Source organism: Carcharhinus amblyrhynchos, unplaced genomic scaffold (assembly GCF_965287045.1).
Source record: "Carcharhinus amblyrhynchos unplaced genomic scaffold, sCarAmb.v2.hapA scaffold_96, whole genome shotgun sequence".
Taxonomy (NCBI): Eukaryota; Metazoa; Chordata; class Chondrichthyes; order Carcharhiniformes; family Carcharhinidae; genus Carcharhinus; species Carcharhinus amblyrhynchos.
Genome location: NW_027649836.1, coordinates 739,666 through 764,867, shown reverse-complemented (window position 1 = coordinate 764,867; position 25,202 = coordinate 739,666). Strand labels below are relative to the sequence as shown.

At 43.0% G+C, this 25,202-nt stretch overlaps 1 protein-coding gene across 1 annotated transcript in view; it reads left to right on the top strand.

The window, feature by feature from the left end:
- The first annotated feature begins 4,383 nt into the window (after positions 1 to 4,383).
- Positions 4,384 to 25,202, top strand: part of LOC145338096 (uncharacterized) — a 47,527-nt gene continuing 26,708 nt past the window's right edge. The window contains exon 1 of the mRNA XM_080182881.1: positions 4,384 to 4,450. The gene's annotated coding sequence lies outside the window, so the exon portion shown is untranslated. The remainder of the gene's footprint in view (positions 4,451 to 25,202) is intronic.

Sequence of the window (25,202 nt, the reverse complement as noted above, 5' to 3'; positions counted from 1 at the left end):
TGCTATATTTCTGATCACATCTCAGGCTGTGAGCAAAAAAAACACAGATAACCAACTAGAGACTAGTCTGAGACATTCTCCTCATTAATCTACTGTTGCTGGGAGAATTATCGATGATGGAAAACACACAAGTTTACGGCAGTAGAATATGATAGAAGCCTGGGTACCGAGATTAATGGATCAACAATATCAATAAATTGCATTTACACAGATAGAATTGTAACAAATTGGAGTGAAAATCGAGCGATTGAAAACAAATATATTTCAACGGTAAAGCTCAGTATTTCCTATCCTCTTGTGTCTGATCCCAATAAAGCAATAATGTTTGAATTTTGAACTTTGTTCTCTTTGAAAGTATACAGTCCAATAGTAAATGCATTAAACAGTGGGTAATAAAAAGAGAGAAAAAAAGAAAACCACAGCCAAAAAATGTGGACTGTTTCTCCGTGTGTCTAAAAGAGCAGGAGGAAATGTAATCACTATCAACAGGCACAACATCCTTGTCAAAATGTATCAGTGACTAATCAAAATAATTCAAATAAAATGATATGCCATTTAATTCAGATCCAGCTCTAAATAAAAGTACAATGTGTTAATGGTTTGTGCTGATCAGGGTGAAGGTCTTGTTTATGACCCTGATGTGTAGTTATTCTTTACCCAGGGTGTGTTCGATAATCTGCTGTAAGCTCCACACTAATTTATCAGGACTCTCTGGAACCAGAATCAAGAACCACAGCACAAGGTAAGAACCGAGAATATATTACAGTGATTTGAGAAAGGACACTCGAGCCTTTGTTGCATTTTACAGAGTGGCCCAGTAGATTAATTGAATGGTTAACAGCACTGAAGAACGTCAGCCAGTCTGATCAATCTCACCCTAAAACCTTCTGTCCCAAATATCCTGCCTTGCTTGTTGCTCTATTTCCTTCAAATTGATTTGTTTTCTTTGGAAGAGATTGGAGAAATTGAGACAAAGATTTTCATTTTTCCAATAACAGTTACAGGTTCTCTGTATTTTGTCTACATCGCTCAGTAGTTGTCTGCCACCTACAGAAAGTGTAGGCAGCAGACAAGAATAATAACACAATATTGAAGTTAACTGGTTGTAATATTACTATTCAGAGATAAGGTTTATAAAACAGAAAATTCACATGTAACGAAATAGGGGCCATGTATAGGACATTCGGTCATTACTCCACTGTTATTTCATTAATAAAAAATCATGGAGGGAGCTGCACATAGTCAAGGCTGTATAAATGAGGTAACATGATAGAAACCCGATACCGAGATAAATCAAACCAAGTTGCAAATACATTTCGTTTATTGAGATAAAATTGTAATAAATTAGAATTAAAGATTAAAGGTTGAAAACAACGTTTTTTTTAACACATATTCCAACACATTTCCTACATGATGATGTCTGAACCCAATAAAGGAACAATACTCTTTGCACATTGTTCTGTCTGGATGTTTATAGTCAAATAATAAAGACATTGTGGGTAAGAAAATAAGGAAAACATCAAATCTAACAACTGCATAATATTTCCCGGTAGATCGGAATTTACCAGAGGAAGTATTACTCTCAACAGGCACACAAAATGACTGACTTTGTTCAACTTGATCAGTGAATTATTGGTATAAGTTAATATACATGAGGATATGAGTGATTCAGACCCAGCACTAAATTAGGGAAAATGTGATGAGGATTTGTACTGAGCAGGCTGATGTTCATGTTTATGAATCTGCTGTGTGACAACATTTATCAAATTTTAACGTAGTGAAATTGTGAAATATTGACTTTTTGGTGCAGTCGTTATCTATCTATCTATCTGTCTATCTATGTATCTATCTCCCTATCTATCTGTCTATCTATCTCTCCCTCTCTCTCTCTATCTATCTGAGACACGTATATAAGTCCTCTGTGAAATTGGATTAGAAGTTTCTGAATCCTGTCACCAATTGTAACAGAGTCACACGAGTTAATGCTCAAAATGTCCATCATTTTGTACAACATTTAAATTTAGTGATTGAGAGCAAGTATGTTTCAAAGAAGAGAGTTTATTGTGGCCTGTTCTCTGCCGGATGAAACCCATAAATGAACATTGATCTTTGAACCTCGTTCTCCCGGGAATTGCCTCATTAAATAATAGATAAGTTAGACAGTGGGTGATAACATCTAACAACTGCTGACTATTTCTCTGTGGGTCTTAAAGAATCTGTGGACAATACTCTCTGTTATTAGGTACACAGAATGAATGTCTTCGTTTAAACTGATTACGGATTTATTGAAAGGATTCAGTAAAATTATACTGTTTAATTCAGACCCAGCTGACATTAAGAGAAAGGTGTGGTGAGGGGTTGCACTGATCAGACTGAAGGTCGTATTTATGACTGTGTGTAACTGATCTTTACCCAGGGTGTGTTTGATAAGTGGTTGAATCCACTGTACTAATTTGTTCAGACTTTCTGGAACCAGGAGCGGGAACGGCTGCTCACGGTAAGAGCCCAGAATATCCTCACCACCTTTACGTTGTTTTAATGTAGGGAATCTGAACAATCTCGAGTTTTGGTGCCATGGATCGATAGGTTAGAAAGTTCTAGGAGGTCAGTGTGTCTGTGTTAGTTTTCCATAATACCAATCCAGCCAGTCCATCTTTCCCCTATTTGTCCATGTACCCCCTCATCCTTTCCTTCAAGAATTCTTCATTTCTGTTTAAACAAAGTGAAATGGGATAAAAATGCTTCCAAATCCTTCTAACAATGATAACAGTTTATCTGCAGTTAATATTAAACTGTTCAGTGTTTGTAACATCACATGAAAGCTTCTATCGACCTCCCTTCCACATGTGCTGACAGTAATCATGCAACTGAGTTCCTTCATCTGTGTATGATTTTACTAATTTTTCTTTGTCCTCTGTGAACCTTACATCTTCACTCTCGTGTGTGTCTTTTACTCGAGGGGATATTCCTGCTTGAAGCTGGAACAAAGTTTCATAAAGTTTCATCGTAACCTTCAAGGTCTGAGCAAGTCACTGAGTCATCTCATTGAGACGTATAAGGTGATGAATGGGATGGATAGGATAGAGGTGGAGAGACTCTTCCCGCTCAGAAAGGACAGTAGGACTAGGGGGCACAGCCTCAAGATAAAGGGGGGGCGGTTTAGAACGGAGTTGAGGAGGAACTTCTTCTCTCAAAGGGTGGTGAATCTCTGGAATTCTCTGCCCGTTGAAGTGGTGGAGGCTGCCTCGCTCAATATACTTAAGACGCGGGTTGATGGGTTTTTGATAAGAGAGGGGATTAAGGGTTATGGGGAGAGGGCGGGAAAGTGGAACTGAGCCACGACAGATCAGCCATGATCTTATTGAATGGCGGGGCAGGCTCGAAGGGCTAGATGGCCTACTCCTGCTCCTATTTCTTATGTTCTTATGTTCTAAGTCACGTCTGACATGCAGTGTGGGGCTGGGGACATCCTAACTGTGAGGTGTCCAAAGATGTCCCTACAACAGGCCAGAGGTCCTTTAGTCAGGGTTGTACCACATTGCCCAAGAAGTTCAATTCTGAGGGTTCCCACCACCTTTCCTGTGATAATACTGCCACTCCCTCTGGTAGATCTGTTCTCTCATGTGACAGACATTGAGTGATTCCATTCCAAAAAATGAAACCAGCAGACAAAGCTAATTACCAAATATTGAGGCTAATTAGCTGCTATATTCCTGATCACATCTCAGGCTGTGAACAAAAAATAGCGCAGATAACCAACTGGAGACTAGTCTGAGACATTCTCCTCATTAATCTACTGTTGCTGGGAGAATTATCAATGATGGAAAACACACAAGTTCAGGGCAGTAGAATAGAATAGAAGCCTGGGTACCGAGATTAATGCATCAACAATATCAATAAATTACATTTACACAGATAGAATTGTAGCAAAATAAAGTGAAAATCTAGTGATTGAAAATGAAGATATTTTAACGGTAAATCTCAGTGTTTCCTATCCTCTGGTGTCTGAACCCAATAAACCAACAATGTTTGAGTTTTGAACTTTGCTATGTTTGAAAGTTGATATTCCAATAATAAAGACATTATACAATACGTAATACAAAGAGAAAAAAAAACATCACAGCCAGTAAATGGAGACTGTTTTTCTGTGTTTCTAAAAGAGCAGGGGGAAATTTAATCACTATCAACAGGCAACAAAATGAACATCCTTGTCAAAATTGGTCAGCAACTAATCAGAACAATTCAATTAAAATGAAATGCCATTTAATCCGGATGCACCTCTAAATAAAAGTACAATGTGTTAATGGTTTGTGCTGATCAGGGTGAAGGTCTTGTTTATGACCCTGATGTGTAGTTATTCTTTACCCAGGGTGTGTTCGATAATCTGCTGTAAGCTCTACACTAATTTATCAGGACTCTCTGGAACCAGAATCAAGAACCACAGCACAAGGTAAGAACCGAGAATATACTAACAACTATTCCAGTGATTTGAGAAAGGAAACATGAGCCTTTGTTGCATTTTACAGAGTGGCCCAGTAGATTTATTGAATGGTTAACAGCACTGAGGAACGTCAGCGAGTCTGTGCCGGACACTGCAAGGTCAATCCTTCTAGCCCAAATATCCCACCTCCCTTATCACCCTGTTTCCTTCAAATCGATTGGTTTTCTTTGGAAGATATCGGTGAAATTGAGACAAATATATTCAATTTTTTCAGCAATAGTTACAGTTTCTCTGCACTTCGTCTAAACCGCTCAGAACTTTAAACATCTATTGAAAATACTTCTCAATGCTGTTCTCCATGTTGCTAATGTATCTGAATGTTATCAGTGTAACTGAACGTAATGTTACCAATGTCATTTCTGGCACCATTTTTATCAACATTTTCTTCACCTCTCTGAACAGGTTATGTTCTTGTTTAAGTACATGTCCAATGTTCAACTCATTATTCCTGCTTAAGGCTGAACTAATGTTTTAGGTTATATTCAATTTGGGCTCATACTTTTCACACTCTGAGACATCCTATTTGGGCATACCCAAAAAAGATGCTGGGGACACCCACACCACACCCCAGAATCCCCCGGTAAATCTTGTGTGACAATTACCCGAGAAGTTCAATCTTTAACTGAGCCCATCGTCCTGTAATGGATCCACCAGATATTGTGATGTAAATTACAAACTTCCAATTGTTCAGACTGACTGACAATAGTCATCACTTAGACCAATTTAGAAGAATTAAATCTACTTCAAATTTAGATCTCACTAGATTACTGAGGTATCTGTTGATAATATGGTGATCGATAGATCTTTAGATCCATAGACCACCCACCAGTGGCTAATAATCCAATAAGAACAATAGACTGCCATGACACTCCATGTTATTCCACATCTAACTTTCTAACATCCTGACCGTCCCCTCGATCCCCTCTGGCCAAATCCATAGAACATCAGTTCCCCTCCCCGTGTCCCGACTTCACCACCTCCACATTCCACTGGATCCCACGGAAAACCACCTGATCTACAGAACACTTCTGACTGTGTCTTCCGTGTGAGCCCACCAGACCATGCCTGCCTACCAGACACTGCCACGTGAGTTATTATGAGCCCCTTGGGGAAACCCCACCTCCCTTCCTCAGGACTACAAATTTAATTACCCCCAGTCAACTCGTCACTGACTAAATGCCATTGAGCACCATTCACTACTGACCCCTATACCCACTGATCATCCAGACCATCTGAACATCCCCCTGCAGCCCACCCTCCCCACTGAGCACCATTCACTACTGACCCCTATACCCACTGATCATCCAGACCATCTGAACATCCCCCTGCAGCCCACCCTCCCCACTGAGCACCATTCACTACTGACCCCTATACCCACTGATCATCCAGACCATCTGAACATCCCCCTGCAGCCCACCCTCCCCACTGAGCACCATTCACTACTGACCCCTATACCCACTGATCATCCAGACCATCTGAACATCCCCCTGCAGCCCACCCTCCCCACTGAGCACCATTCACTACTGACCCCTATACCCACTGATCATCCAGACCATCTGAACATCCCCCTGCAGCCCACCCTCCCCACTGAGCACCATTCACTACTGACCCCTATACCCACTGATCATCCAGACCATCTGAACATCCCCCTGCAGCCCACCCTCCCCACTGAGCACCATTCACTACTGACCCCTATACCCACTGATCATCCAGACCATCTGAACATCCCCCTGCAGCCCACCCTCCCCACTGAGCACCATCCAAAGACTTGACCATTCTGATGACTGACCCGGCTGACAATCTGACTGATCTCCACCAAGTAACAACGTCATTGAAAATATGACACCCCAGAGGAACTTCATTCACCGTCTGACAACACCACACTGAACATGTCCTGTCCAAGCCTTTCACTGACCATCCCCCTGGCCACCTGTCCCTCTGGCAACTTCCTTGACCACCCAAAGGCCTAACATTGCCCACAGGTCCCACACTACATCCAAAACCCACTGCCATCACGTGACCTGCCTACAAACCTCCCAGAGATCCATGGGACGAAGCCATTTCTCTTCACCACAAGATTAGCCCCTCCATCCTGAATAGGGCAACATAACTGTCCCCCCACCAGCTGATGGATACAACACTGTCTCACTTGCAGCTCAGTGCACCCATCGAGAACCACCCAACATAGCACAGAATTCCAGCCCATCTTCCACAGCCGGGCCAACACCCCTCTGACTATTCTGATAATGATTTTCCAATCATCACTAGATATAGAGGAACTAACTGAGGGCTGCAGAAAGGCAAACTTAGTTCTATTGTTTTAAAAAAAGGTGTCAAGGGAAATGCCAAACAATTATAGGCCAGTTAGCCTTAAATTGGTGGTGGGCAAATGAATGGAAATAATCCTGAGTGAGTGGATTAATTGTCAAATAGAAAGGCAGAGATTTATCAGGAATGGTCAATGTGTATTTGTTAAAGGAAGATCTTGCTTCACAAATTTGATTGAATTCTTTGAGGATGTGATGAGAAAGGATGCTGGAGGTAGTGCTGTGTATGTTGTGTACATGGAACTTAGCCAGGTCTTTGACAAGGTCCCATATGGCAGATAGGTGAAAAGTGTAAAAACCCACGGGGTAGAGTGTAATGTGGCAAACTGGATAAAATGTTCCACAGTGCTCGCTTTTGCAGCTCCTTACACTTTGTGTTACAGATTAACATTGTGGAAATGAATGGGGCAGCATGATTTGGAAATTACAGAGTCATAGCCATAGAGATTTACAGCATGGAAACAGGCCCTTCGGCCCAACTTGTCCATGCTACCCTTATTTTTTTAAACCCCTAAGCTAATCCCAATTGCCCGCATTTGGCTCTTATCCCTCTATACCCATCCTACCCATGTAACTGTCTAAATGTTTTTCTAAAAGATAAAATTGTACCCGCCTCTACTGCTACCTCTGGCACCTTATCCCAGACACTCACCACCCTCTGTATGAAAAAAGATGCCCCTCTGGACACTTTTGTATCTCTCCCCTCTCACCTTAAACCTCTAGTTTTAGACTCATCTGCCTTTGGGTAGGGGAGTCTAAAATTTGCAGATGGAAAAACATTGGCCGAGTAGTGAACAGTGTAGAGGGTAGCTATAATTTTGAAATAATATAAATGGGTTGGTGGAGTAGGTGGTGAAGAGGCAGACACATTTTAACACAGAAGAGTGTGAAGTCATGTCATTAGGGAGGTAAAGCAGTTATAGAGATTACACGATAAATGGAAATATATTAAGAGGAATAGATAAGGTGAATGATCATGGTGTACAAGTACACTGGTGCCTAAATGCAGCAGTTCAAGTAGATAAGGTTGTAATGAAGGCACAGGGAATGTTCTCCTTCACTGCCAGAGGTATAGAATATAAAACTAGGGATGTAATGTTGGAATTGGACAAAATACTGATGAGGCCACAGCTGAAATGTAGTGTGCAGTTCTTGTCCCCATATTACAGTAAGAATGGAATTGTTCTGGAATGAATGTAGAGGAGGTTTACAAGAATGGTGCCAGGGCTAGAATACTGTTGCTATGAGGAGAGATTAAATAGGTTGTGGTTATTTTCCTTGGAAAATAGTTAACTTAACCCAAAAATTACTTGAGCCCAGGCACATTATTGGAATCTGGAGCTTTTTCCTTCACAAGTGATGAACACTGCGCTATGGTTTTGTGACCGAGATATTCCACACTTTGTGTCTAGAAAATGCACTTGGTACAATTCTGATGCAATGCTGTTTCTGAAGACTCTAACACTTGATTCAGGGTTGCTGAGGTGTTCCTCCTCAGTTTTCCCTGTAATTAGATGTAATAAAAATGAACAGCTACAGGAGGAAAACTTTGTCACAGATTATCCGTTGTTCCCAGCACGGTTTGAAAACAGAAACTCCAGGTAATCACGTACACACAGTATCATCATTTTTAATAACAGGGATATTTGATGCTCCCCAACTGAATGGACTCATCGAGTGGCTGCAAAGAATCAAACTCCTCCTCCTCCACTTTACCTTTCATGGTGAAGGGCACTGTCCAGTACTTGAAAAAGTGAGGAGGATAATCTGTGGATCAACAAACAACTTCACTATGGTGCCACGCAATGTACCCAGTTCATCTGAATATTTCTGACTGGAATCCTCTGTCACCTTTGTGTGCTTTATTTCATCCCAGTTCTACAGAACTTCACTGAGCAGCCGTGTCCTATAGATAAGGCTCCTTTCCTTTTACCACAAGGACACATGTTCTCCCTTTGTGTGCAATGTCCATTTCTAACACTGGAAGCAATGGTCTGGGCTCTCTGGTGTACATCTGAAGTTTGATCCCTGTCTGAGGAAGGGCTGGTGCCTGGTTAGAGTCCCAAGTTGTCTTGCTGGTCCTTTCACTGATTGCAGAGGCAGAGACTCCCGTGTCCACCACCACCTTGGTTTGTTTTCCACCGACCTCCACTGTTTCATAGATAGGTTTCACACACCCTGACTCACATTAAACATGTTGTAAGAGTGCTCCTAGAGCAAAGAAAAGTACAACACAAGAACACAACCTTCAGCCCTCCAAACCTGTGCTGATTATGATGTGCTAACTGAAATAAAAAGCCCTTCTGCCCTTACTCGGCCTGTATCCCTCTACTCCTTATTCATATACCCATCTAGGGTGGCACAGTAACACCGTGGTTAGCACTGCTGTTTCACAGCTCCAGGGACCTGGGTTCGATTCCCAGCTCGGGTCACTGTCTGTGTGGAGTTTGCACATTCTCCTCGTGTCTGCGTGGGTTTCCTCCGGGTGCTCCAGTTTCCTCCCACAGATGTGCGGTTTAGTTGATTGGCCATGCTAAAATTGCCCCTTAGTGTTCTGAGATGTGTAGTTTAGAGGGATTAGTGGGTAAATATGAAGGGTTGTGAGGATAGGGAATGGGTGGGATTGTGGTCGGTGCAGACTCAATGGGCCAAATGGCCTCATTCTGCACTATAGGGTTTCTATGATTCTATGATGGCCTTAAATGTTGCGAATGTGCCTGTGTCAACCACCTCCTCTGGCAGCATGTTCCAGGCTCCAACCATTCTCTGTGTGAAAAACATCCCCTGCACATCTGTCTCAAACGTGCCCCCTCTTTCACCTTGAACCCTTTTACTGACACTTGCACCCTGGGGAAAAAGCTTCTGAATTTGCACCGTGTCTGTGCATCTCATAAGTTTCTAAATCTCTATCAGGTCTCCACTCAGCCTCTGGCTGTCCAGTGAAAACAATCCTTGTTTATTCAACCTCTCACCATAGCCAACACCCTTCAGACCAGGCAACATCCTGGTGAACCTTATTTGTGTTCTGCAAAGCTTCCACATCCTTCTGGTAGTGTGGTGATCAGAACTGCATGCAATACTCCAAATGTGGCCGAACCAAGGTTTTATATAGCTGCAGCATGATTTGCCAATGCTTGTAATCAATACCCTGGCCATATGTCGTCTCAATAACTGTGGCCACCTATGTTGCCATGTTTAGGGAACTGTGGACCTGCACACCCAGATCCCTCTGTGTCTTAATGTTCCAAAGGCTTCTGCCGTTTACTGTACAATTCACACATAAACTTGATCCTCCAAAATGCATCACTTCACATTTATCCAGATTACATTTCATTTGCCATTTCTGTGCCCAAGTTTCCAACCTATCTATATCCTGTTGTAAACTGAACACTGTTGCCCTCTCCACCAATCTTTGTGTCACCCGCAAACTTACTAATCAGCCCATCCAGTTTTCTCCAAATGAAATAGGTCCCAGCACTAATTCCTGCAGAACATTACTAACTATAGATCACCATTCTGAAAAAAAACCCTTGCCCGGCTCCTTTCTGGGGCGAATTTTCCTCTTCTGCCCACCATGGGAATCGGAAAGCTGAGGTAAGGTTTGTTGACCTCGGGTTGGCTTTTACGGTTTTGGGACGAGCACAGCCGTAACATCCTGCCCTCTGTCTTCTATCACCAAGCCAGTTCTGTTTCCGTCTAGCCAGCCCACCCAATTCCTTGTGATTTCAGTTGTTGTACAAGTCTGCCAGGTGGGACCCTGTCAAACGCCTTAGTACAGTCCATATAAACTACATCCACAGCCCTTCCCTCATCAGATATCTTTATCACCTCTTCGAAAACCTCAGTCAAATTGGTGAGACATGATTTTCCCTTATAAAAACCACGCTGCCTGACACAAGCTAGTCAATGTCTTCCAAATGTGCACATATCCTCACCAGAAGCTTCTCCACCACAGACGTTAGGCTCACTAACCCTTGATTTCCTGGATTATGCCGGCTTTCTTTCTGAAACAATGGATCAACAATGGCTATTCTCCAGTCACCTGGAACCTCGTCTGTGGTTAAAGAGGATGTGAAGATATCTTTTTTATTCCCCTATTTCTTTCCTCCCACAGTAAACTGGGGTCAATCCCATCTGGCCCCGGGGACTTGTCTACCTTCATTTAATTGAGATACTTATTGCTTTCTTCTTTGATATATTGACATTCCCTAGAGTGTTCACACACCTATCCTTGGCCTTAACATCCTCATGCCCAACCCTTGATGAATATGGATACAAAGTACTTATTAATGATCTCATTGACTTCCTGTGATTCCACACATACCATGTGCCCATTGCCCATGATTGGGCCTATTCTTTCTTGGGCTACTCTCTTGCTCTGAATACATGCAGAAAAGATATGGGATTCTCCATCCCCCTGTTTGCTAAAAACGTTTTAGCCCTCATAATTTGATGATTAAATTCATTTTTTTATTTTCTCCACACTCCTCAGAGGCTTTGTCAGTTTTTGTTTCGTTGCCTCGATCTATTTTTTGATTTTTTTTGACTAAGCTTACAATTTTCCTGGTCATCCATGGTTCCCGAATTCTGGTATTTCTATCCTTCATTTTCTCCAGGTCAGGCATGTCCTGCATTTCAATCAATTGGCCTTTAAAAGCTTCCCACATGCCAGTCCTGTATTTGCCCTCAAAGAGCTGCTCCATATCCGCACTCCCCTGTTTCCTGTCTAATTTGGAAGTATTTGGCCCTTGTCCAATTGAACCGAGGGTCACTCTTGTCCTTATCCATTCCTACCCGAAGTCTTATGGAATTATATGGAATCCTTTGCTCCTGTATCTGCTCTGAGCTTTCCAGGTGATGTATAGCTGACTGATGCTTTTTCAGATTTGAATTCCCTCACTCTGCTTTCGACTTGCTCTTAGCACCTTTACAGTTCTTCATTAAACGCCCCCTTTTTGTTGCAGTGGTGACAAACAGCATCAATAAATTTGTGATGTGTCCCTCGATACCTGAAACATCCCATTGCTTTCACCTTTCTTCTTGCTGCCTCTTTGTTTTCTTGATGCAGTGCCCCCTCCTGCACACCACCATTGGTCTTCTGGATATCTTTTGCTGCTGTTGAGATGGGGAATATCATTCTGTCTCAGGCAAGATTAGTTCCAAAGGAAGGTGGTGGAACTTGAAACTGAACCTTGAGAAATGAGAAATACGTAGTCGGCAGGATTCAAACATGTGCAGGGAAACCTCAGTGGATTTCTAGTGCTTCATCCTAATCACTTGGTCATGACTAAACATGACATAGCATCTAAAATCACACTGATCTCCAGTCAAAGAAATTACCAATGTTACTAAAAATGTTACCAAGTGTTTCAGCATCTCCCCAGGCTGATGTTAACTTTTCTACCCCAATCTCTCTCTCCTTTTTTCTGCATCTTGAGGAGAATTGTTTGATAGAGCAGATGCAGCACGGTTGAGGGGAAGTCGTGTCTGACAAATTTATTGGAGTTCTATGAGGATGTGTCTAGGGCGGTGGATAGAGGAGAGCCGGTGGATGTGGTCTTTCTGGATTTTCAGAAGGCGTTTGACAAGGTACCTCACAAGAGGTTATTGCAGAAGGCTGAGGGACATGGAGTTGGGGGTAGGGTGTTAGCGTGGATAGAGGATTGGTTGTCAAATAGGAGGCAGAGAGTCGGGGTCAATGGGTGCTATTCGGATTGGCGGATGGTGACTAGTGGAGTGCCCCAGGGGTCGGTGCTGGGGCCTCAGCTATTTACCATTTATATAGATGATCTGGAGGAGGGAACCGAGTGTAGGGTGTCGAAATTTGCTGATGACACCAAGATTGGTGGAATGGCAAATTGTGCGGAGGGTGTGGAGAGTCTGCAGAAGGATCTAGATAGGCTGGGCGAATGGGCCAGGAAATGGCAAATGGAATTTAATGTTGGCAAGTGCGAGGTGGTCCACTTTGGTAGGAATAATGGTAGGAAGGATTATTACTTACATGGAGAAAAACTGCAGCAGGCGACGGTGCAGAGGGACCTCGGGGTCCTTGTGCATGAGTCGCAAAAACCCAGCTTGCAGGTGCAGCAGGTGGTCAGGAAGGCGAATGGGATGCTGGCCTTCATAGCGAGGGGGATTGAATATAAAAGTAGGGAGGTCTTGCTGCAGCTGTATAGGGCATTGGTGAGGCCGCAGCTGGAGTACTGTGTGCAGTTTTGGTCGCCGCACTTACGCAAGGATATTTTGGCCTTGGAGGGAGTGCAGAGGAGGTTTACTAGGCTGATACCAGAGTTGAGGGGGTTGAGCTATGAGGAGAGGCTGAATAAACTAGGCTTGTACTCGTTAGAGTTTAGAAGAATGAGGGGAGATCTCATTGAGACGTATAAGATGATGAATGGGATGGATAGGATAGAGGTGGAGAGATTCTTCCCGCTCAGAGACTTTGCCGGGAATTATAGACCGGTGAGTCTTACTTCTGTTGTGGGCAAGGTTTTAGAAAAAATTATTAGGGATAGGATTTATAGTTATTTGGAGTGTAATGAATTGATTAGAAATAGTCAGCATGGTTTTGTAGCGGGTAGGTCGTGCCTTACTAACCTTATTGAGTTTTTTGAGAAGGTGACCAAAGAGGTGGATGGGGGTAAGGCAGTTGACGTGGTATACATGGATTTTAGTAAGGCGTTCGATAAGGTTCACCATGGTAGGCTTCTGCAGAAAATGCAGATGTATGGGATTGTGGGTAATCTAGGAAGTTGGATCAGGAATTGGCTATCAGATAGGAGACAGAGGGTGGTGGTGGATGGTAAATATTCATCATGGAGTGCAGTTACGAGTGGTGTGCCTCAGGGATCTGTTTTGGGGCCACTGTTGTTTGTAATTTTTATTAATGATCTGGATGAGGGTATAGTTGGGTGGATTAGTAAATTTGCTGATGACACCAAAGTTGGAGGTGTGGTAGATTGTGAGGAAGGGTGTCATAGTCTGCAGGGAGACTTAGATAGGTTGCAGAGCTGGGCCGAGAGGTGGCGGATGGAATTTAATGCGGAGAAGTGTGAGGTAATTCACTTTGGTAGGAGCAACAGATGTGTCGAGTATAGGGCTAACGGGAGGACTTTGAATAGTGTGGATGAACAGAGGGATCTAGGTGTGTGTGTACATAGATCCCTGAAAGTTGGGAATCAAGTAGATAAGGTTGTCAAGAAGGCGTACGGTGTCTTGGCGTTTATTGGTAGGGGGATTGAATTTAGGAGTCGCAGTGTAATGTTGCAACTGTACACTACTCTAGTGCGGCCGCACTTGGAGTACTGTGTGCAGTTCTGGTCCCCGCATTACAAGAAGGATGTGGAGGCGTTGGAGAGGGTGCAGAGGAGGTTTACTAGGATGTTGCCTGGTATGGTGGGGAGGTCCTATGAGGAGAGACTGAGGGATCTAGGGTTGTTTTCGTTGGGAAGAAGGCGGCTAAGAGGGGATCTTATTGAAACATATAAGATGATTAGAGGTTTAAATAGGGTGGATAGTGATAGCCTTTTTCCTCGGATGGAGAAAGCTAGCACGAGGGGGCATGACTTTAAATTAAGGGGGGGTAGCTACAGGACGGATGTCAGGGGTAGGTTCTTTACCCAGCGGGTGGTGAGGGATTGGAATGCCCTGCCTGCTGCAGTTGTAGATGCGTCTAGTTTGGGGGCGTTTAAGAGATCTCTGGATAGGTTTATGGACGAAAAGGGATTGGTATAGGCTAGTGGGTCATTGTTTTTGTAACTGGTCGGCGCAACATCGTGGGCCGAAGGGCCTGTTCTGCGCTGTAATGTTCTATGTTCTATGTTCTATGTTCTATGAATGAGGGGAGATCTCATTGAGACGTATAAGATGATGAATGGGATGGATAGGATAGAGGTGGAGAGGCTCTTCCCGCTCAGAAAGGACAGTAGGACTAGGGGGCACAGCCTCACGATAAAGGGGGGGCGGTTTAGAACGGAGTTGAGGAGGAACTTCTTCACTCAAAGGGTGGTGAATCTCTGGAATTCTCTGCCCGTTGAAGTGGTGGAGGCTGCCTCGCTAAATATATTTAAGACGCGGGTTGATGGGTTTTTGATAAGAGAGAGGATTAAGGGTTATGGGGAGAGGGTGGGAAAGTGGAACTGAGCCACGACAGATCAGCCATGATCTTATTGAATGGCGGGGCAGGCTCGAAGGGCTAGATGGCCTACTCCTGCTCCTATTTCTTATGTTCTTATGTTCTTATTATACTGCAAGTAGCATCACATTATGAATCCATTGTCGAACAGATTTCAGATATGTGGGAACAACAGTAATTTTTTGTTAAGGCTGGGCAGCAGTTGACTGCCGGTGAAGTCCTGATTAAGACACTTTGCTAAAAGGGGCAGAATGTTAGAGATAGAATCGTGCTGCTCTAGAGCATAGAGCAAGGCCTTTCGGCCCATCTTGTCTCTGCCGGCCATCAAGCACCTATGTTTTCTCATCTATTTTCTAGCACTTTGCATGTAATGCCTCTGCCATAGTATTGCAACCATTTGCGTAGATGCCAAAATACTGTGAGAGTTCGCTCACCTCTACCACCCTTTCAGGCAACGAGTTTCCAGATTACCATCACCCTCTGGGCGAAAACATTTTTTCTCAAAACCGCTCTGAATCTCCTTCTCCAAACATAAAATCGTTCCTCCCTTTTTATTGAACTGTCCTGTGAGATGAAAAGTTTTTTTTATCCTATATACCCAATCTATATTCCTTCATCTGGGCTAACATATTTCCCCAGGAACATATCAGTAACTTATTCAATCAACAATGAAACTCCAGTCTCTCTCCCTTTCTGGTGGTACTTCTTAAAACATTGAATACTCCTCAATGCTTATTTCCAATACTTGGTAACCTAGCAACCATTGCTCTGTATTACAAAATAAAACAATAACCATTGAAAACTATTCACACAACTATTCTGTTTTGATTTGGAAGCTCTGAGCATTCAGGTATGAAATCGTAAGGTAAACACGTTTGATGTTTCTTGTCCCATTCCGTAAATTTTTACTGAGTCCTTATCTGACCCTGGTCCTTGATTTCACTGCCAATCAACATTCGTATTCACCTTGCTGTATTTCCGTCTTTTTTCTTGATTACCCCAACTTGGAATAGTCACATAGATTCCCATCCCTCTGGCAAATTGATTTGAAGCCTGTCCAACCATTCTAGCAAGAACTCCCCAAGGATATCAGTCCTGTTCCTGCCCCGATGTAATTCATGTCTTGGCCTAAAATGATCAGAGGGTTAATTGAGTAAATCAATTGAAAATGTCCTTGTGTGTAATTGATAAGGAACTCATTATGAGAAAGTGAGGTTTGGAGGGATTATGATTTCATCATAACATCCTGTGGTTGAGAAAGTAATGTCTGTACTTTGGGGCACCCTAACTACGGAGTTCCCCAGGATGTCCACACCTGGGCTGGAAGTTCTCAGTTAACACCATATGTTAATTTCCTGAGATGTTCAATCTTGATTAATCCCTTCCAGGTTTCTGCCACCACCTCTGGTCGATCTATCCTCTGGTGGGACAGACATTGTGTAATTTAATTCCAAAAAGTACAAGCGCAGAGAAGAGTAACAATACAATATTGAAGTTACGTATTAGTCACATTGCTGTTTAGAACGAAGGTTGGAAACAGAATTACCACATGTAATGAAACAGAGACCATCTCCACAACATTTCAATCATTACTCCACTGTTGCTGGAAAATAAGCTATGAAGGAAAGTGCACACATTCAAGGCTGTTTAAACTGGTTAAAATGATAGATGCCTGGATACCAAAATTAATGGAGCAAAGATGCAAATACATTACATTTACTGAGATAAAATTGTAGCAAAATAGAATGAAAAATCTAGTGATTGAAAGGAAAGGTTTTCTTCAACAGGAGAGCTCAGTGTTTCCTATCTTCTGTTGTCTGAACCCAAACAAGGGACAATGTTCTTTTCACTTTTCTCTCTCTGTACATTTATAGTCAGAGAATAACATTATAGAGTGGGTAACAAAATGAGGAAAACATCAAATTGAACAACTTCAGACACAGTTTTTCTGTGGGTCTGAAAGAGCCAAGGAAGGCAGTCACTGTAAACAGGCATACAAAATGAATGATTTTGTCTAATTCGATCAGAGATTTTTCAGAATAAGTTAATATAAATCAGGGTGTGTGAGATTCAGACCCAGCAGTAAATGAGAGCAAAACATGGTGAGGGATTGTACTGATCAGGCTGAAGGTCGAGTTTGTGATTCTGGTGTGTAATTGTCCTTAATCCAGGGTCTGTTGAATAAACTGTTGATTTCCCTACATTAATTTGTCAGGAAGCAGGAATGATAATATTTGCACAAGGCAAGACCCCAGAATATCCTAACCATCACTATAATATTTAACATCGAGCACCAATGCCAAATCGACTTCTGATGAAGTTGTACAACAGATGCATTTAAAACTTAGGTCGCTGAAGGAGCTCAGTGGTTCATACTAGGTTTCTGTCAGGACAATCCAACCAATATCACTACCCTGCCTTTTCCCCGTGACCCTGCTTCCTTTCCTTTAATACTTACTCATTTCCATTTGAAGACATTTATGAAAATGGGTTAGAAATCTGATGAATCCTTCCAACAATGGTAATAGTTTCTCTGTGGTCACTGTTCAATTTGTTTGTTGTTTTGAACATCATTTGCAAGATTCTATCAGTCTCTCTTCTTCCTGTCCAGATCCTGTCCATGCAGCTGAGGTCCTTCAAATCTAGTTTGATATTCATCAATCATTTATTCACCCTATTTAACATTGTTACCTTTTTTCTCAAGTGAATGTTCTTTATTCTTTACATGACCTCGTTCTGCTTGAAACTGAATGAAAATTTTATGAAGTTTCATCATAACTTTCTGTGTCTGATTGATTAATATTGGAGCTGGGGTTGGTGGTGGGCAGAGAGGAGTGTCTTAACTGCAAATTCCTCCAAAGGTTTGCCCTAAGCGCAGAGAATCGTAATCACAAATTATTGAATATATTTGCTTTTGATTTTCCTGTTGACAGCTAAGACTAAATATAAATATTGCAAATAACTGACTGGAGACATTTCCAGAGCAAACTAATCACTGTTCTGTTGTTACTTGGAAAGGGACCTGTGAAGGACATTGCACAAACTCAAGGCTGGAGTACTTGGCTAATAAGATACTGTTGCTGGGTTTTTGATAAGCGAGGGGATTAAGGGTTATGGGGAGAGGGCGGGAATGTGGAACTGAGCCATGACAGATCAGCCATGATCTTATTGAATGGCGGGGTAGGCTCGAAGGGCTAGTTGGCCTACTCCTGTTCCTATTTCTTATGTTATGTTCTTATGTAAGATGGAAGCCTGGATAGTGAGATTAATAGAATCACGATGCCAATGCATTATATTTACTGGGATAGAATCGTGACAAAATATCTAGTGATTGAAAGCAAAGAAAATTCAGCATGAGAATTGGGTGTCTCCTATAATTTGGCCTCTGGAATCAATAAACAAAAATGTTATTTGAACCTGATTCTCTGTGAATTTTACAGTTGAGTAAGATGTGAGTTATACTGTGGGAAATAAAATATAACCACTGCAGATGGCCTCTCTCTGGGTCTGGAATGCCCTGGGGATGATATTTGCTGTTTTCAGGCAAACAGAATGAGTGACTTGGGTATAAATTGATCAGTGATTTATTGAAACACTTCAGTAAAATGATACTGTTTAATTCAGGCCCAACTCTCAAAAGGAGAAGGGTGTGGTGAGGGATTGTACTGATCAGGCTGAAGGTCGTGTTTATGACTCAGGTGTGTAACTGATCTTTGACCAGGGTGTGTTCAATAAACGGCTGAATCAACCACACTAACTTATCTAGATTCTCTGGAACCAGGATCGGGAGTGGCTGCACAAGGTAAGAACCAGAATATTCTGATTGTCATTATATCGCTTTAAAATAAATAATCTGAGCGAAGTTGACTTTTGGTGCAGTAATTCCACAGTTTCATAGTTTAGAAAGCTGAAGGAGGTCAGTATATCTGTCTTCGCTCTCTGTCAGAACAATCCAACCATTCCCTTTATCCAGTGTTTCTGTCGGGAGCTCTCTGCCTTCCGTTCAATGGTTCTTCCTTTCCATTTGAATTTGCTCAAATGGGATAAAATGCATCTCAATCCTCCCAGCAATGATAACTGCTACTCTGCAGTTAATATTAAATTGCTGATTGTTGGAACATCACATAAAACCTTCTGTCAACCCGTCTTCGCCAAGTGCTGACAGTAATGATGCAACTGTGTTCTCCCAAGCCTGGTATGATTTTCGCCACTTTCTTCTTCATCCTCTGTGAAGCTGTGACACCTTCTCTCAAGTGTGTGTGTTTTATTCAAGACAAAACTCCTGCTTGAAGGCCAACCAATGTTTCATAAGATTTGGCCATAACTTTCTGAGCCTGAGCAAGTCAGCTCTGACCTGGAGGGCGGGGGCATCCTAACTGTAGCGTTACCCAAAGATATTCCTATAACTGACCCAGGGTCCTTTAGACAGGATTGCATGGCATTGCAAGCGATGTTCAATTTTTAGGGCTCCCACCAACTCCCTCACGACGACTCTATTTTCACACTTTGCAGAATTGCTAACATCTCCTCCTTATGAACCTCAATCCCATCTGTTCTAATAGCCTGTATCTCAGTATTCTCCTCAACAACATTGCCTTTTTCCTATGTGAATACCGATGAAAAACATTCATTTAGCATCTCTCCTGTCTTTTTGGACTCTACGCACAACTTCCCACTCCTGTCCTTGACTGGCCCTAATCTTACCCATGTCATTCTTTTATTCCTGACATACCTATAGAAAGCTTTAGGGTTTTCCTTGATCCTACCTGCCAAAGACTTCTCATGTTCCCTCCTGCCTCTTCTTTGCTCTCTCTTTAGCTCCTTCCTGGCTAACTTGTAATTGTTACCTAAATAAGCCTTCACGTCTCATCTTTACATAAGTCTTCTTCCTCTTCACAAGCGATTCAATTTCTTTAATAAACCTCACTCTACCACTCCCTCCCTGCCTGACATGTATATATTTATCAAGGATACGCAGTAGCTGTTCCTTGAACAAGCTCCATATTTCAATTGTGCCCATCCCCTGCAGTTTCCTTCCACATTCTATGCATCCTAAATCTCGCCTGATCGCATCATAATTTCCTTTCCCCCAGCTGTAACTCTTGCCCTGTGGTATATACCTAACCCTTTCCATCACTAATGTAAACGTAACCGAATTGTGGTCACTATCACCAAAGTGTTCACCTGTCTCCAAATCTAACACCTGGCCTGGTTCATTACCCAGTACCAAATCCAATGTGGCCTTACCTCTTGTTGTCCTATCTACATACTGTGTCAGGAAAGCCTGCACACATTGGCCAAAAGCTGACACATCTAAAGTACTCCAACTATAGTGTTTCCAGTCAGTATTTGTAAAGTAAAAGTCTCCCACAGCCACTACCCTGTTACTTCCGCTCTGATCCAGAGTCATCTTTGCAATCCTTTTCTCCTCATCTCTGGAACTTTTTGGAGGCCTGTAGAAAACTCCCAACAGGGTGGCCTCTCCATTCCTGTTTCTAATCTCAGTCCATACTACCTCAGTAGAGGAGTCCTCATCAAACGTCCTTTTTGCCACTGTATTACTGTCCTTGACTAACAATACCACACCTCCCCCTCTTTTATCACCTTCCCTGATCTTACTGAAACATCGAAACCCTGGAACCTGCAACAGCCGTTCCTGTCCCTGCTCCATCCATGTCTCCAAAGTGGCCACCACATCGAAGTCCCAGGTACCAACCCATGCTGCAAGTTCACCCACCTTATTCTGGATGCTCTTCAAACCACCTTCCTGCCTGCTGGTACACTCCTGTGACCTTGAAACCTTATTCATGACCTCACTACTCTCAACTCCTGTATACCGGAGCGACAATTCAGGTTCCCATCCCCCTGCTGAATTAGTTTAAACCCTCCCAAAGAACATTAACAATTCTGCACCGCACACCCCCCCTCCATTCCACCAGGATATTGGTACCCCTTTGGTTCAGGTGTAGATCATTCCGTTTGTAGAGGTTCCACCTACCCCAGAATGAGCCCCAATTATCCAGGTATCTGAATCTGATTTATTGAATGGTTAACAGCACTGAAGAACATTAGCGAGTCTGTGCCGGGGAGTGCAGCATCAATCCTTCTGGTCCGACTATCCTGCCTCCTTGTCACCCTGTCTCCATCAAATCTATTTGTTTTCTTTGGAAGATACCGGTGAAATTGAGTAAAAAGATTGTCAATGTTTCCAGCAACAGTTACAGTTTCTCCATACTTTCTCTAAACCGCTAAGTATGCTGGGGAATAGGTACAGAGGAGATGTCAGGGATAAGTGTTTCACACAGAGGGTGGTGGGTGCATGGAATCGGCTGCCGGTAGTGGTCATAGACGTGGATTCGCTACGGTCTTTAGAGACTTTTGGATAAGTACATGGAAATTAGTAAGATGGAGGGTTATAGATATGCCTAGTAGGTAGGGACATGTTCAGCACAACTTGTGGGCTGAAGGGCCTGTTTGTGGTGTAGTTTTTCTATTTTTCTACTTTAAACATATCTTGAAACATTTCTCAGTCTCTGTTCTCCATGTCCCAATGCCTAATCATGTAACTGAAGATCTTCATTGCTGGAACCATTTTTATCAACATTTCATTTGTTTCTCTGAACCAGTTATTTACTTCCTTAAGTTTTAGTCCAAAATCCAACACATTATTCCTGCTTAAAGCTGAACCAATATTTTAAATTATCTGCATACAGCTAGGGCTGGTACCTTTCGGGCTCTGAGGCATCCTAACTTGGAATTGTCACAAAAGATGTTGAGGGACAGCGCTGGCCACACTGCAGAACTTCCCGCTAACACTTGCGTGACGGTTGCCCAATTACCCATTGGTTCATTGCCCTGCAATGGGAATCACTAGATACTGTGATGCAAATCACAAACTTCCAATGGTTCAAACTGTCTGAAAATAGTCATCACTTTGAGAAAGTTAGATTAACTAAAACTACTTCAAACTTCAAACTAACTACAGTACTGAAATATCTGTCGACAACTTGGTGATTATCCTATCCACAGATCTCCCACCAGTAGCGAATAGCGCTGAGCCCACGGGCCAGCCCCACTCACCACAGAAGAACTCTCGACTGTCCTCTGAAACAACCCACACTCACTACTTTACTAACCACTGGCAACCCATAACACCATAACGCTCGATGGTACTCCACATCTGACCTCGAAACCTCTCAGCTGCCGCCTTGATCACCTCTGGCCAAGCCAACAGAGCATCAGTTTCCCTCCTCTTGTGTGAACTACTCCATCTCCAACCTTCCATGGAATCACACAAATAACCGTGTGATCTGCAGAGCACTTCTGATTGTGATACCCGTGTGACCTTCACCGGTCCATGCCTGTCTATCCAGAGGCTCCCAAATGAGGTCTTACGAGCCCCTCGAGTAACCCACTCCCCTTTCATCACAATTACAAACTTAATTACCCCCGGCCAACTGCCCGTTGCCTGAATCCCAGTGAGCACTATTCACGACTGAGCACTGTCTCCACTGATTATTCCCAGCACCTGAACGTCCCACAAACCACCCCTGACTGTCCACAGTTTTCCACAGAACACCAGAATTCTCCACTGACTACCCGAACTGAACTCTACCAAGAATGAGGCCATTGAAAATCTAACATCCACTTTTATTCACCACCTGAACACCTCCCAAGCAAGTCTTCCAATGACCATGTCCGTGACTCATCCATCGGGCCACTCTCCTGACCACCGAAATGTCTAACATTCCCCACGGCCCCACTCTACACCCCATCCCCATTCTCAACATGTGACCTGTCTTCTACCCTCTTGGAGATCCATGGGACAAGATGACTCCACTCTGCCACAAGATTGCTCCATCCATCCAGGATAGGGAAACACAACATCCCTCCCCAGTTGATGAATACACTCACAGCTTCGTCTACAGCTCGGTGCACCCACTGACAACCATCCGATAAAATCCAGCCCAGCTTCCACAGCCGGACCAACACCCCACTGATATTCTGAGATTCTAACTATAGAGGAGGCAACTGAGGGCTGCAGATTTGCAGACTTAGTTCCATGGTTTAAAAAGAGGGAAACATCAAACAATTATCAGACAGTTAGCCTTATATAGGCGATGGGCAAATTATTAGAATCAATCCTGAGAGATCGGATTTACTGTCATGTAGAAAGGCATGGACTTGTCAGGGATGGTCAACCTGCATTTGTTGAAGGAAGATCTTGTCTCACGAATTTGATTGAATTATCTGAGGACTTGAAGAAGGGTTGATTGATAACGGTAGTGCAGTGAATGTTTTCCATGTGGAATTTAGTAAGACATTTGGCAAGGTCCCACATGGTAGACTGAACAAAAAAATAAAAGCCCGTGGATGCATTGTAATGTGGTAAACTGGATTGAAAAGTTGGTTTAGTAACAGGAAATAAAGGGTAATGTTCGATCGAAACCCTTACAACTGGAAAATTGTTTCAAGTGGTGTTTCACAGTTTTGCAACCCCTTACTGTTTGTGTTACAAATTTATGATGTGGACATGAATGTGAGGGCATGTTTGGGGAGTTTGCAGATGGCAAAAAAACTGGCAGAGTAGTGAATAGTGTAGAGGGCAGCTATAATTTTGAAATGTTCTAATGGGTTGGCGAGTGGGAGGCAAAGATAGATTCCAGTGCAGAGAAGTGTGAGGTCATGTAATTAGGGAGGTCAAGTAGTTACAAAGAGTACACAATAAATAGGAATATAATAAGAGGGGTAGATGAAGTGAAAGATCATGGTGTACTGATTCCTTAAGGTAACAGTTCAAGTAGACAAGATTGTTAAATGGCATAGTGAATGTTCTCCTTCATAAAGTTTATGTATTAGTCACAAGTAAGGCTTACATTAACATTGCAATGAAATTACTGTGAAATTCCCCAAGTCGCCTCAGTCTGGTGCTTGTTCAGGTCAATGTACCTAACCAGCACGTCTTTCAGAATGTGGAAGGAAACCAGAGCACCCAGAGGAAATCCACGCATACAACGTACAAACTCCATGCAGACAGTGACCCAAGCTGGCAATCGAACCCGGGTCCCTGGCGCTGTGAAGTAGCAGAGCTCACCACTGTGCTGCTGTGTCACCCAGAGGTATGGGATAATAAAGTAAGAATATAATGTTGTAATTGGATAAAACACTGATGAGGTCACAACTGAAGTCAAGTGTGTAGTTCTTGGCATCTTTGTAGAGAAAGGACGTGATTGTTCTGGAGAGAATGTAAAGGAGGTTTACAAGAATGTTGCCAGTGCTGGCAAGTTGTTGCTCTGAGGAGAGATTGAATGGCTTGTGGTTATTTTCCTTGGAGCAAAAGTACACAACATGATGAGGGGAAGAGATGGTGAGAATTCTAGAAACATGGGGTATAGATTCAAGATAAATGTCAGAAGGTGTAGAGCAGACATGTGGATAATCTGTTAATCTGTTTTATTCAGAGGGTAATGCGTGCCTGGAGTTCACTGCCCAAGTTCCTGATGAAGGCAGAAACCCCCAACTGTTTTAAAAGGTAGCAGGATCCGCATCTTAAGTGCGAGATTAGAAAGGATACCTGAATGTAATCGAGCTGGCATGGGCAATATGGGCTTCAAAGTTTCAATGACTCTACCTTAATGTATCCAACTATCTCCTGACTATTGCTGCAGCTCTATCCATCACTGACTCCCTCTGTACAAAACCCAGCAATGATCACTGAAAGCATGGCTCCCACTGTCTTCCCCCACTGACTACCCCATGGCTTAGCACCTGACTACCAGACCCTCACTAGCCACTGCCGCTGCCCCCATTCTGATCCACCAATTGACCACCACCCCAGGGAATTGCGCACTGATCTCCACCAATGTGAAAACACAAAGGTCAACCTCCCAAATATTCTATGGAAGCTGTTGACTATAATATCAGACGTGATGCCGGATTGCTGTTAGAGCACATATCTTTTGGGGTATCTGGTATGTTCAACACTTAAAAAAAACTGTTGACATGAAGATAATTACGTTTCCCGAAGACTGGTTTCTGTGACATGGGAAACCTCAGGGTGATGCCGCTATAGCTTTGCATCACGTGACTCAACATCTTGTGAGTGAGGTTGACACCTCACTTTGGCAGAGACATGGTTCTACTCCTCCCATACCCTCCTGAACACTGCGTTATTCTGGGATTGGTTTCCTGGCTCAGTGGTAATATCAGAGTTGTGCTGTGAAGGGCTTTGATGTTACAA